Below are 14,945 nucleotides of genomic sequence, written 5' to 3' on the forward strand. Positions count from 1 at the left end.
TGACCAATCAGGACTCACCTGCACTGACCAATCAGAACTCAGCCTCACTGACCAATCAGGACACAACTGCACCGACCAATCAGGACTCAGCTGCACTGACCAATCAGAATTCGGACACACTGACCAATCAGGACACAATTGCACTGACCAATCAGGACTCAGCTGCACTGACCAATCAGGACTCAGCTGCACTGACCAATCAGAATTCAGCCGCACTGACCAATCAGGACACAACTGCCCTGACCAATCAGTACGCAGCTGTATTGACCAATCAGGACTCAGCTGCACTGACCAATCAGAACTCAGCCACACTGACCAATCAGGACACATCTTCACTGACCAATCAGAAATCAGCCTCACTGACCAATCAGGGCACAACTGCACTGACCTGTCAGGACTCAGCTGCACTGACCAATCAGAACTCAGCTGCACTGACTAATCAGGACACAACTGCACCGTCCAGGGGCTCTGTCCAGCCCTCGCTCCCGTCTGCCCGGACCCCCATCATGGTGTGGAGGGCGCCCCCCTGCTCCCCGGGAGGGGAAGGGACCCGCAGTGCCGCCGGCCAGGGTGGCCTCTGCGCACCTGGCTGAGGCATCAGCAGCCAGCCGGGCTCTGGGGAGGCCTCGGGAGGGTCCTGCCATACCCTGACCTTCGTCCCTATGTCACCGAGGCTGCGCAGGAAAGGAGCAGACACATGACGCCAGAGGTGAACAGGCGAGTCATCCTTCCAACGTCACCGAGCACATGATGGGGACTCCTGGGACTGCGGGACACGGTCTGCCATAAGTCTCCAGGACGACAGGGTCAGACAATCGGGGGAAGGCATCTCATTTCCAAACTCCTTTTACTTGGGGGACCAGACAGCAGGCTGTCAACACCCCGATACATTATTATTTTTTTTCTCTCTCTCTTTTTCTTTTTTTTATTTCAGCTCATCATGGGGGTACATAAGTTTAGGTCATATACACTGTCCATGTCCCGCCCATGCCCCCGAGTCAGAGTCCCAAGCGCGTCCGTTCTCATTCTCCAGACAGTGCGCCTGGTACTCATCATGTAGTCATACCTCCATCCCCTGCCCCCCCCAACACCCCGATACATTATTAAGACTGTGTCACCCCCACCAGGAGGCTGCCAGGGCCTTGAGAAGGGGTGGCAGGTCCTTCAGGCGTGGGGAGGCGGCGTGGGTGCCCGTGCTCATGGCCCATTTGCTATTTTAAAAACTACCCGTGAGAGGAGCCCCCACGGCAGAGCTGCACCCCTCCCACCGCTCTCCTGCAGAGAGACTCGCCCAGGGCCCACGGGGGTCCGCAGGTGAGCCAGGGGCGGGGTCTGCCAGTCACCCCGCGCTCTCCTTGCAGAAACTGCTGCGGGACCCTGGTCCCCCTTCCCTGGGTGGGCTCTGGGTCTGGAAACGAGCTTGGGTTAGAACTGGGCGTGAAAAAGTCATTTTCCACTTGCCCCCACCAAGGCCACCTCGGGCAGAAGAGCGGTGATGTCCTTTTGCTCTCAGATGTGGGCCCCAGGGTGCCCTCACTCTCCCCAGCTCTGCACCACCTTTTCTTCCTTGTCTACGGCGGTACCACCCTGATTGCGCCCGGTCTTGGCTGATCTCGGACACTAAGCAGGGTCAGGCCTGGTTAGTACTTGGTGACCCCAGCAACCCCAGCCTTCTGTAAAGGCTGCAGTTGCCCCACCCTGTGGGCGGAAGTCCTCTGCCAACCCCACATCCACAGCCCTCACTGCGCTCCCTGACTGCACCTGGACAGACCCAGGGCTGCTCCTGGGGCAGGACCCCAGGCACAGGCTCTCTGAATCATCTCTGGGTGTCCGGAATAGGTTCTCTGCTCCGACCTGCAGGGCATTCACACCCTGCTTCCCGAGGTCCTGGGTGCTCATTGCCCACAGGACTGGCAAATAGTGGCAAAATACTAAAATTGTCACCTACAGTTACATCTGTGGTCAAGTGTCGGAGGCGAGTAAGTAGCTGCTTCTAAGCGTGTTGCAGAACTTGGGGGAAGAGGGGAAAGCCCCCAGTTTAGCAGCAAAGGTCCCGGGCAAACTGGGACAGTTGCCATAACAGATGGAGACGCTGCTCCAAGACCAGGGAAGCAGGCTGCGGGCGCCCGAGTCCCAGCCCCTGTTGGTCTCCTGCACAGAGGTGCAAAGTCTCCGGGCCCCAAGCAGCCCGGGGAAGGAAATCCCTGCACCTCCTCTGCAGCCAGGCCTCTGGCCCAGGGGGTGTGACCCTCAGTTCTCTTAGGCAAGGGACCTCCAGCCAGCCTGGGGCAGGGATCAGGCCAAAGCTCTGCCCACCCCGCTCCCCGCAAGGACTTATTTGGCCTCTGCCCCCTCACCGAACGGCTGCAAATGGAGCAGCCTCGGCCAACCACGGAGGGCTGCATGTTCCCGGGAGGGAAGGGCACTGTCCCAGGCCAGTGCCTGCCTCCCCACCTGAAGGACCGCAGGGCCAGCACGGATCCCATCCGCAGGGCACAGGGGCACCAACCTGGCCCTGACTCCAGCCCTGCAACGGGCACACACGTGGGCAGTTAGGGCTGCACTGGCTCTTGTCCCCAGCAGCGACAGAAGCTGTGATCGAAGCTCTCGCCAGACCCGTGCAAGCCACCCAAAGCCCGGGCTCAGTCTCAAGCTCTGGGTGGACTTGGCTGACCCTGAGCAGGCTGAGCCCCCATCACTAGGAAATTTACCTAAAATCAGGAACTTGCTCACCACTTTGAGTCCCCTCAACCTTGGCTAAACTAATAGTAATTGCATTTAAAAACGTGTCTGCCTTTACTCTTACCTGAGACTTTGACATTCAAAGCGTCCGTCAGTTCAGTCGTCAAGAGTAGTTACTGCTCTGTCACATTTAGGTGGGTCTAAGCTGACATTCAGGCCAGACGAGGGTCAGGCGAGGGCTGGGTGAGGCCTCGGGCACAGCTCTGGTTTGTGCTGTCCAGGGTTTGAGTCCCAGGCCCGCTTTGGCCTTTTCACTGGTTTGTGTGCCTCAGTTTCCCCACGAGGACGACCAGAATAGCTAGTGCGTGTTAGCGCTGTCCCCGCGGACCACGAGCACGCGCTGCATGATCTGTTTCCGCCAGCCACGTTCAGCGACTCATTACGACGCCCGTCACGATGCTGCTCGCGGGGAGTGTCAGGCTTGGCCCGCTCGGGACCGCGGGGTGCGCCGGCCCCGACCCCTCTCCCCTCCCCTGTCCGCACCGGCCCCGCCGCCACTCCTCTCCCGTCAGCCCGGCCCCGCCCCCGCCCCCGCCCCCTCAGCCTGGCCACGCCCCTCCCGTCCGTCCCCACCCCCCCAGCCCGGCGCCGCGGCTCCGCTCTTCCCCCCGCGGCCACACGGGGGCGCAGCCGGACAGCGGGCAAGGGCGGGGCGGGGCGGGAGGACCGGGATGGGGAGAGGACTGAGAGGGGCAGGGAAGGGGGGGCGCCGGGGAGGCGGGGGTCTGGCGTGTGGAGGGGCAGGTGGGGGATGGGAGGGGAGGGGGTGGACAGGCAGGTGGGGGATGGGACGGGAGGCGGAACCAGGAGGTCGGGCCTCCGGCGAAACATGGGGAGAAGGCCTGAGGGGTCCCCGGGAGCGGAGCCTTCAGCCCCGCGGCCTTTCCCTGCCAGGGCTGGGGGTGCGCTGGGCCCCACGGCCCCCTGGAAGGGGTGCGGGGTCTCGGGAGCTCCTGCCAAGGCGCCCCGCCCCGGGCCGCGGGCAGAGGGTCCCAGAGCCGGACGTGCAGCTGGGGGCGCCAGGCCCACCTGGGAAAGCCCAGGCAGCGCTGGAAAGTGGGAGGCGGGGCCTTTCCCTCCTCCCCGTTTAAGGCTTCAGGTGGCCCTGTGGCCTGGCGGGCCGTGGAAGGCGGAGGAGGTGGGTGTGGTGGCCCCTGCCGGGCACCAGGTGCTCCTCCCAGGCCCAGCGCGCGCCAGGCCCCACCCCAGCGCCTGGCCGGGTGCAGACGGGTGCGCTGCTGTCTGCCCAGCCCCCACCCCACTAGGTCCGTGGCTCAGGGCAGATTCCCAAACCTACCCCAGGATGAGGGCAGCCGCTGCCACACTGCACTGGCTGGTGGGAGGGCGGGGACGTAGGCTCCTTCCTGGGGACCGTCTCCAGCCTGTCTGCCCAGTGCACGCCCGGTCAGGGATGCAACCCGGTGTCTCCCCCAGTCCCCCGTAAGCAGGGTGGGCCCCGTCGGGCTGGCACGGCGTCTCCATCTGAGCCAACCCCGCAACGGCAGGAGCAGCCCCCTCCCCGCTATGACTCAGCACACACACCTGTGCGGTTCAGGCCAGCCCAACAGGTAGAATCTTCTCTTCTCTCGACAAAGGATGAAGGTTTCCCTCTGCAGAGCGAGGCTTCCCAAGTCCCTCAGCAGACCTCAACGTCACCCACATCTCGGACCCGGGTTTTAGCCTTGGGGCAGGCCCTGCCCTGGGAGAGAAGGGACAGGGTCGCAGGACACGGCTGTGGCTCTGGTCAGGTCCCTGCCTGGCTGGGACAGCATGTTTCCCCAGCTGCACTGACCAATCGGGACACAACTGCACTGTCCAATCAGACTCAGCTGCACCGACCAATCAGGACTCGGCTGCACTGAAAAATAAGACTCAGCTGTAATGACCAATCAGGCCTCAGCTACACTGACCAATCAGAACTCAGCCACACTGACCAATCAGGAGACAACTCCACTGACCAATCAGAACTCAGCTGCACTGACCAATCAGAACTCAGCTGCACTGACCAATCAGACTCAACCGTATCGACCAATCAGGATGCGGGAGCACTGACCAATCAGAACTCAGCCTTACTGACCAATCAGGACTCACCTCCACTGACCAATCAGAACTCAGCCTCACTGACCAATCAGGACACAACTGCACCGACCAATCAGGTCTCAGCTGCACTGACCAATCAGAATTCGGCCACACTGACCAATCAGGACACAATTGCACTGACCAATCAGGACTCAGCTGCACTGACCAGTCAGGACTCAGCTGCACTGACCAATCAGGGGGACTCAGCTGCACTGACCAATCAGAACTCAGCAGCACTGACCAATCAGGACACTTCTGCACCGACCAATCAGGACTCAGCTGAACTCACCAATCACACTCAGCCGTATTGACCAATCAGGACACAGCTGCACTGACCAATCAGAACTCAGTCTTATTGACCAATCAGCTCTCAGCTGCACTGACCAATCAGAACTCAGCCGCACTGACCAATCAGGACACAACTGCACTGACCAATCAGAACACAACTGCCCTGACCAATCAGGACTCAGCTGTACTGACCAATCAGAACTCACCCGCACTGACCAATCAGAACACAACTGCACTGACCAATCAGGACTCAGCTGTATTGACCAATCAAGACTCAGCTGCACTGACCAATCAGGACTCAGCTGCACTGACCAATCAGAACTCAGCTACACTGTCCAATCAGGACACAACTGCGCTGACCAATCAGGACTCAGCTGCACTGACCAATCAGAATTCAGCCGCACTGACCAATCTGGACACAACTGCACTGACCAATCAAGACCCAGCTTCATTGACCAATCGGGACGCAGCATCACTGACCAATCCGGACTCAGCTGCACTGATCAATCCAGACTCAGCTGCACCGACCAATCATGAAAGGTGTAAACCATGGCTAAGAGAAGTTGACGACAGTCTATTAAATGGAAAGAGCTACAGTATTCACAGATTTCAAAAAAATATTGTTAGAAGCAGTTTTCCCCTAAACTGATCTACAGACTAACCAGGATCCTCACTGAACCCTGGCAGCGCCTTTTTTTAGTGGAAATGACAAGCTGATCCTAACATGTGTATGGAAATTCAGAGCATCTAGACAATATGCCAGCCAAAACAATTTTGAAAGAGAACAAAATTGAAGAACTTACACAACCAGACATTCAATTTTACTACAAAGCTATGGCAATAAAGACAGTGTGATGCTGACATAAAGATGGACCTACAGACAAGTGGAACAGAATAGAGGTCCAGACTTAAACCTTTCATTTATGCTCAATCAATTTTAAACAAGGATATCAAGATAATTGGATGGGGAGAAATGACAGCTTAAACAAATGGGACTGTCTACAAAGGTCTCTTTGTATATCGTCTAGGGTACGCAAATAAGCCCAGATGCTTTTCAAATGGACAGGACTTAGTAATCTTTTGGCAGATGAGACTGGTCTAATATTGGTTTGATGGGAACGGCTAGGTCTTCAGCTAAATATGCATATATTTAAGGTTCTTACTTTTATGATGCTTTCTTGGCATGAAAATTTAGCCTGGGATGATGTCTATATTTTTCTGATGTCTCATGAAATTTTCCAAGCATAATTGTTAAGAATGAATAAATTGGGTAGATGTGGCTATGAAAAACCTTTGGAAATAAATTTTTGATAATGGTTACATTTTGTAATATGTTTACTTGGGGAGGTTTCTCAAATATTTTAAGTAAATATACCCTTAGGGTTTTACTAAGTGAAGTTAAATCATGAATATTCATTGAATATATAGATATTAACCAAATAAGAGAATTCTAAAACAGTAATTGAACATTAATTGAATAAGAGTTTAGACTCATATACTTTTGACTTCTTATTTCAAAGAAACAAAAGTTATCTGAGTCTGTTAGTGACCTATGACTCTGTTTAGTGAAGTACTTCAAACCTTTTAACATCTTTAGCATCTTTGGCAGTCCTGACCAATCAGGACTGAGCCGCACTGACCAATCAGACTCAGCAACATTGACCAATCAGGACGCAACTGCACTGAACAATCGGGACTCAGCTGCATTGACCAATCAGGTTCAGCCGCACTGACCAATCAGACTCAGCTGCACTTACCAATCATGACTCAGCCACACCAACCAATGAGATTCAGCCACATGGACCAATCAGGTTCAGGCACACTGACCAATGAGGACTCAGCCACACTGACCAATGAGGACTCAGCCGCACTGACCAATCAGGACTCAGCCACATTGACCAATCAGGACTCAGTCTCACTGACCAATCAGACTCAGCTGCACCGACCTATCAGGACTCAGCTGCACTGACCAATCAGGAAGTAGCCTCACTGACCAATCAAACTCAGCTGCACTGACCAGTCAGGACTGAGCCTCACTGTCCCATCAGACTCAGCTGCATTGACCAATCAGGACTCAGCCACACTAACCAATCAGACACAGCTGCATTGAGCAATTAGAAGTAAGCCACACTGACCAATCAGACCAAACCAGTGAATCCCTCATTTGTATAATGAATCTGAAATTCCTATATGATCAACGTGGACAGAGAAAATCATGCTTCTAAGTAAAACTAAAGCACACCTGCTAGTAGACTGAAGCCCTGTGCACTGTGTTCCAGTCCTTGTTATCTACCTGTGGCCTGGAATGGATCCGAAATCCCCTGAATTCCTCCAATGTTTGGCTACAGCTAAATCCTGCTAAAGTCCCCAGGACCTCTCCCACCAGCAAAGCAGGGATACTCCAGGGACATTCATGGAACACGACCCCTACCCAGATTAACTAACTAAGAGAATTAAATATTAATATCGGAGAGGAGTTAGATATGACGATTGGAGATGTGGGTGACCCTGGGGCTACGCTGTCTATCCTCAGCCCTGGCACACTGTCTCTGTGCCCTCCCTGGGGTTCTGAGTTCATCTAGATGGTTGGAGTGGCCAACGAATCTAGGACCATTCCTAAATCTCTACCTGTCCTGCAACTAGGACCCCTCGTGACAGCCGTGGCCTTTTGCTTGTCCCATCAGCCCCCATACATCTCCTGGACAGGGACTTCTTAAAAACCTACCAGGCCCATACGTCCTTCTCCCAACTAGGGGAAATAATGCTTGAGTTATTTTCACCACGAGACTTTGCCACACAATGGCTTTTACCCAAATTCCCATCCATTCATTTAGCCTCGCCACCACTACCCACCCTGCTCCGGAAGAGCCACGCGGGAGCCTGGGCAAAATCCAACACCGACGATGACCCTCAGGTTGTGAAGATGACAGTTGTGTACACTTCCGAGGAGGCGATTCACCCCAGGAGTCGACCCCAGTGAAGGAGCAAGATGGGGAAGGTTTCTGCCGTCCTGCGTTGGACGAGGTTCTGCTTGGGATGACCGTGTGGTCAGAAACCTTTCCCGTGCGGTGAACAGAGCCGCCGAAGGCACCGGGGCGCAGCGGCGGTCCCCAGATGCCCTCGCGGGTCGTCACAGCCCAGCCGCTGCGTGCGTCAGACCAGCCCCGCTGCGCAGGTGGCGTCGCCACCGCTGCCCGCACCCCCGACGCACCTGGGTCACGGGAGAAACCTAAGATCTTGCAGCGGCGACGCTCTGACAGACGCGTCTTCACAAAGCCTCCCGGCCCGGCCCGAGGCACTGCACTCAATTTCCCGTTCTCAGCTGTTTCCAGGTCCCGTCCGTGCCCCATCCCTCGGGCCCTAAGGAGCCTCCTCGCATCCGGGCTGGGCTGGGCGTCCTCCCCACCCTGCCTCAGCCATTCTCACAGGCGTCTGCGGAAGGCCCCAGACGCCGCCGGCCGACTCTCCGCAGCCAGACCTGCAGCCCACGCGACCCGGAACCGATCGGGATTTCACAGGCGCTTGGGCGCTTCCCAGGCACACGGCTCGTGGCGCTGCCCGGCCCCTGCGCTGCCGCTGGGGTCCCGCGTGGACTAGGGGGACCGGGCCGGCTGCAGCCACTGCCCCGGACGGCTCCGGCTCAGAGGCAGAATGCGGACAAATGTGTACCTGAAAGCCCACCCTTCAAGACGGATCCCGAGCAGTCGCCGGGTCTGAATTTAACATGGAGCCCGAGGCCGTTGCTGACTGCAGGTCGCACCCGCACCCGGAGTTCCCCAGAAACCTGAGCCTCAGATCAGCTTTAGCACGTCTGGAGCTAACCTGCATTAAGCAATTAGAACTCTGCTCCACTGACCAATCAGACTCAGCCACACTGACCAATGACACTCAACTACGTTAACCAATCAGACTCAGCTGCATTGACAAATAGGACTCAGCCACACTGACCAATCAGACTCAGCTGCATTGAGCAATTACAAGTAAGCCACACTGACCAATCAGAGGCAGCTGCATTGGCCAATCAGGACTCAGCTGCATGGACAAATCAGGACTCAGCTGCATTGACCAATCAAACACAGCCACAGTGACCAATCAGGACTCTGCACTGACAAATCAGGACTCAGCCACACCAATCAAACTCAGCTGCACTGACCAATCAGATTCAGCTGAACTGACCAATCAGGAGTCAGCTGCATTGACCAATCAGGTTCAGCCGCACTGACCAATCAGGACTCAGCCACATTGACCAATCAGGACTCAGCCACACTGACCAATCAGGACTCAGCCACATGGACCAATCAGGACTCAGTCACACCAACCAATCAGATTCAGCCACATTGACCAATCAGGACTCAGTTTCACTGACCAATCAGACTCAGCCACACTGACCAATCAGGACTCAGCTGCACTGACCAATCAGGAAGTAGCTCACTGACCAATCAGACACAGCCGAATTGACCAATCAGACTTAGCCACATTGACCAATCGGGACTAAGCCTCACTGACCAATCACAACTCAGCCTCACTGACCAATCATAGTCAGCTGCTCTGACCAATCAGGACTGAGCCTCAATGACCAATCAGAGTCAGCTGCACTGTCCAATCCGGACTCAGCTGCACTGACCAATCATGACTCAGCCACATCGACCAATCAGATTCAGCCACATTGACCAATCAGGACTCAGTCTCACTGACCAATCAGACTCTTCCACACTGACCTATCAGGACTCAGCTGCACTGACCAAACAGGAAGTAGCCTCACTGACCAATCAAACTCAGCTGCATTGGCCAATCAGGACTCAGCCTCACTGTCCAATCAGACTCAGCTGCACTGACCAATCAGGACTCAGCCTCACTGTCCAATCAGACTCAGCTGCACTGACCAATCAGGACTCAGCCACACTGACCAATCAGGTTCAGCCGCATTGACCAATCAGGACTCAGCCACACTGCCCAATCAGAGCCAGCTGCACTGACCAATCAGGACTCAGCTGCACTGACCAATCGGGACTCAGCCACACCGACCAATCAGATTCAGCGACATTGACCAATCTGAACTCAGTCTGACCAATCAGACTCAGCCACACTGACCAATCAGGACTCAGCTGCACTGACCAATCAAGAAGTAACCTCACTGACCTATCAAACTCAGCTGCTTGGCCAATCAGGCTCAGCCTCACTGACCAATAAGGACTCAGCTGCACTGACCAATCAGGACGTAGCCACACTGACCAATCAGATGCAGCTGCATTGACCAATCTGGACTCAGCTGCATGGACAAATCAGGACTCAGCTGCATTGACCAACCAAACTCAGCCTCACTGACCAATCAGGACTCAACCACACTGACCAATCAGACCAAGCCAGTGAACCCCTCATTCTTATAATGAACCTGACCGGAGCCTGGGCGGGAACTTCCGCTGTGTGACCTGAGCCTTCCCTGTGCTCTCTGGAATGGCCACCCTATCACACGGAAGGCGGGGTCTCTGGAATGAGTCTGTTTCCTTCAGACTCCTTTTTAGAGAACTTCTGTTCCCAGCATGCGCGCGTCCAGCAGACCTTCCCCCAGCTGTCCACACCCGCGGGCCCGCCCCGCCCCGCCCTGCCCCCTCCCCAGACCTCCCGCTCAGGCTGCAGCTCATCCCTGCCCGGGCTGCACGGGAGCTACAGGAGCCCCGAGGGCACGGACCTCGCTCGCTCGGCAGTGGGCTGCATGGTCGCGGTGCCTGGCAGAGGCTGCCCAGCTCCCGCGCATCAAAGGGCCAATCTTCCGGCCGCCTGGGACACTGGGGAGCCACCGCCGAGAATCCTTGCTCAAGGCCAGGGACACTGAGTCCCCACTGGGACCGCTGCTGGTGGCCTTTTGCGATGCAGCTTGAAAGTTGCCAGCTGTGCCAGCTTCCTCTGCCTCGTGGCACCCCTGCCTGCAACCCGCACAGCTCCCCACTGCCTCCTGCCGGTGTCCTTGGCAGGACTTTGGAACGTCCCAGTGGCCACTTCCCCTTGCTCCTCAACACCTCTGCTGCTTCCCGCCAGGACCCTGCTTGGCCAGGCTGGCACCATAGCATACGTAGCTTCCTCTCCAGGGGCCTGAGCATCTTGAAGCTGGCAGGCATTGGGCCAGCTCGCAGCCCTGGGCACCTGGGGGGCTGTTGGCCTGCTGTGAGCCTACTGCTTGTACTCGGCGCCTTCTGATGTCGAGGGTCAGCTGTCTGCCCTGCGGCCAGCCAATTACCACGAAGTCCCCACCTGCCAGGGTCAGAGGCCCCCACGTCTGTCTTGAGCGTCTCCTGAGTTTGACTTTTGTGTCCCTGGTGGATTTTGAGGTGCTTCGCAAGGTGCTCACAAGTGCTCACAAGCAGGAGCTTTGATCGCTGCCATATTGCCTCAGCCCCCCGACCCCCAGCAGCTGCCCACTCCAAACAAAATGATGGGGCATGTTGGGGAGGCCCAGGAACACAGACAGGGCTGGGACCAAACAGGTGAGGTGCTGATGTCGAGTACAAATGTCAAGAGCATTTGTACTCGTTTTGAAAAATGGACTAGTCACCTTTTGACTAAAATGGTAAAAGAAACACAACCAGAGTGATCTTTCCACTACCTGGTTTACCAGAAGGCAAGTGCCCAGGGCTCTGTGGGCCATAAAGAAAGCGCAGCCAGCCACAATGGATGTAAAAAGAAACTGAGTCACAGGACTGGCCCAGTGTGACCCCACACGCGCGCTCCCCTGCTCTGTGCCTTGCCTGTGCTCTGGAGGGGACTTCTCAGAACAGCAAGAGTTAGGGTCAGTCTGGGCAGCTGCTGCAGAAGCGACCCCGGAGGGGCTGAGAGGAAGCTGAGGCCCGGCCACTGTGGGGGCCATGCTGCCCCCGGGTTCCCGAGGCGTCAGTGCTGGTCCTCGCAGGCGGCATGGCCTGTTGGACACCAGCACCTCACCCCTTCTCCGGTTCAGCATCCGATGTCCCCTGCTGCCTTTGTGGGGCTCTGAGTGCAGGGCCTGAGGCCGCAGTGCCACCTGCAGACAGGTCTTCGCGCTCTCTCGCTGCTCTGTCCCGTCTCTGTGGCCGCCTAGTGATGTCAACTGGTGCTCCTGGGCATCCTGGGTGCCCGGGCATCTGTGGGCTGGATAACAGGCCAGTGAGGACAACCTTGGCGGGTGACTCGAGTGCTGGAATGTTCCACCTTCCCATCCTGATGCTCCCATGCAGGGACAGGGCATTGCCATGTGACCTGGCAGGGTCTCCTCTCTGCCCCCATAACCTGAGAAGGTGCGGCTGTCCTCGCTTTCTCACCTTAGGTCTGGGCACAGGTGGCTCCAGCGGTCACCCCTGACGTGAGCCTGTTCTCAGCCCCAAGTGCAGTCCCTGGAGACTGAGGGCACCAGGTGGCTGGGTGCCAGGAGGCCTCTGTGGGCCAGGGAAGCCCTGCGCATCCATATCTCCTTCCCAGGGGCTGGGGGTGGAAGATGCCCACCAGCCGCCCCTGCCGCAGGCCCTGCCTTCCTGCCTTCGTCAGTTTCCCTTACTGGAAGTCTCCTTGCCCGGACTCCCCTCTCCCGCCTGTCCTGTCCCGTCCATTGCCCACCCCTGGTCTCCAAGCGGGTCCGAGGCCACACCCGGTTCTGGCAAGCAGTGGGGTCCCAGGGTGTGCTCTCTGGCGAGGGCTGTCATTGGAAGTGTGCAGATGTCCTGGGGACACCTGCTCAGGACACCAGCTCTGCCCTTTTCCTCTCACTTCCTCGGAAACAGTGAAGGAGACCTGCAGGGCTTTGTCGCTTCCAGCCTCCAGGTTGCCCGAACGAAGGGCAGGCCCACCCGGCACCCTCAAGGGGCTGGGGCCTCACTGGGGTCAGAGACCCCATTCCAGCGACCTTCTGGGCCACCGAGCAGCCTGAAGCCGGGCCCCTGGGCTGGGCTAGAGCTCAGCAGCCCGGCCATGCCTGGCCCCTGGGTGGCCTGTGCCCGCAGGGTGTGGGGACAGCGTTGTGGCTCCTGCTGGGTGTGCGGGGGAGGCACAACCAGTGCTGCTCTGTGCCGCCCTGGGAAGCTCTCCCTGTCTGGGGCAGCGGCCGCAGCCACGACAAGTGGTCACTCACATGGAGTGTCCTGAGGAGAGGCGGAGGATTGCCCTGCTGTGACTGGAAACACGGACAACCACCCCAGGGCCCCTGTGCTCGACTGGACTCTGACAGAAGAGCTGAGAACGCCCAGTGTGGGAGCTTGGTGCCGCCCGGGGCGTCCACAGCCTCTGCACGGCCTTTGTCCCCCTGGGCCTGTTCACTCGGGCCCTGGGGACCCAGGAAGCGCTGGGCTCGGGGACGCAGCACAGGGAGGCGAGTTCTTCAGGGGTGCCGGCCACTTGCTCCCACCAAGGGCAGTAGGGAGCCTCCCTCCCCCAACTCCAGATTGCTGTGGTCTTTCCATTTCACTGTCCCCAGGCCTCACTGTGACCACCAGGGTCTCGAGAGCCCCAAGCAGAGCAGCCGTGGCCCAAGCACAGCAGGCAGGTGCCTCCCCTTGCCCCGGGCCCTGGCCTCCCTCTCGGGCGCTGCTTTGAACGTAGCTGGGGGCTGTTCCCCTCCTGTCCCCATCTCCTCTCCCCCGCCCCCTGTCAGCTTCCAGGGACCAGGCCATCATGGAGCCCAGGGCATGTTCTGGAGAGGCTGTCTGGGGCCCTGGCAGGACTTGCCTCTGTGGAGACCCGGAGGAGCCGGAGCTCCCTTTCCTCCTTTTCCTTCTGTCCACTCTGGGCTGGGCAGGCTGCCTCTGAGGGTCCAGTCGCATCCTGCCAGGCGCAGGGCCTCCACGAGCATGTCCTTCGCTCGGCTCTGAGTCCGAGGGTGATGGCTGTAGGGGCGCTGTCCCCAGGGCCTGGGCGAACCCACGGGCTGTGCAGAGCCAGGCCTCATCCGATCCTCGGGACGCCTCCGTCTCCAGGACGCACGGGCCGTCCCTGCCTGCAGCGGTGACAAGACGCCCGGTGTTGCCTGCCCAGGAGTGCGGTCTGTCTTAGCATGTGCTCCCTCGGTCTGCGGCCACACCTGGTCATGGTGAGCAGCACGGGCTCAAGGTGTGCTCCGAGGTGAGGACATGATGTGAGGTGGCCCAGGAAGGGTTCAGGGACTCTGGGGGGCCCGCAGGCTGCCCCTCCAGGTGGAGGGCACTACCCTGGACAGGGCTTGGGATAGAGATTGGAAGGATCCCGGCGGCACCACAGCCCCCAAGCCAGCCCTGCGGAGGCTGGAGCATTGCGCGGAGAACCACGGATGGGCGTAGGAGCCGGCAGCCCCCGGGGGGCCCCCAGCAGTGGCTCAGGAAGACCCGCTTTAGGAAGCCCTGCCCACCTGCAGGGCCTGGGGCTGTCACCAGCCGGGAGACACAAGCTCCTGCCAAGCACAGCAGCCGCCCAGCCGTTTCTCAATGGTCTGGCAACACAGCTCGGCCCGCACAGCTCCCTGGGCTACAGTGCACTCGAGGTGCTTGACGCTTTGCCCATAGACGGGAGGAGAGGTCGGTGAGAGGGGCCCAGGCCAGGGCACCCACACACAGGGTGCTGGTTGCTGCCAGGCAGAGACACGCAGGGCGAGCTGAGAACCTGAGTTATGAAGATTTAGGGGTAAAGGTCATGATGCCAAGGTCAGAGTATCTTCATCCGCAGGGATGGGTTATCCCCATGGGACAACCTGGTCCTAGTGACAGGCTCCTGGTCCTAGTGACAAGACTTTGTCCTAGTGACAGGAACCTGGTCCTAGGGACAGGAACAAGGCCCTAGGGACAGAAACGTGGTCCTGACAGGGACCTGGTCCTAGTGACAGGGACATGATCCTAGTGACAGAG

The 14,945-nt window shown here is 58.0% G+C and overlaps 1 long non-coding RNA gene across 1 annotated transcript; it reads right to left on the bottom strand.

Moving 5' to 3' along the window:
• Positions 1-11,695: 11,695 nt before the first annotated feature.
• LOC123640737 lies at positions 11,696-13,693 on the bottom strand. Its single transcript, XR_006736041.1, has 2 exons — positions 12,402-13,693; positions 11,696-12,231 (listed from the first exon to the last, which is right to left on the bottom strand). It is a non-coding gene; the product is annotated as an uncharacterized LOC123640737 (long non-coding RNA).
• Between the last annotated feature and the right edge of the window lie 1,252 nt (positions 13,694-14,945).

This window comes from Lemur catta, chromosome 6 (genome assembly GCF_020740605.2).
Source record: "Lemur catta isolate mLemCat1 chromosome 6, mLemCat1.pri, whole genome shotgun sequence".
In the NCBI taxonomy this organism is placed as follows: domain Eukaryota; kingdom Metazoa; phylum Chordata; class Mammalia; order Primates; family Lemuridae; genus Lemur; species Lemur catta.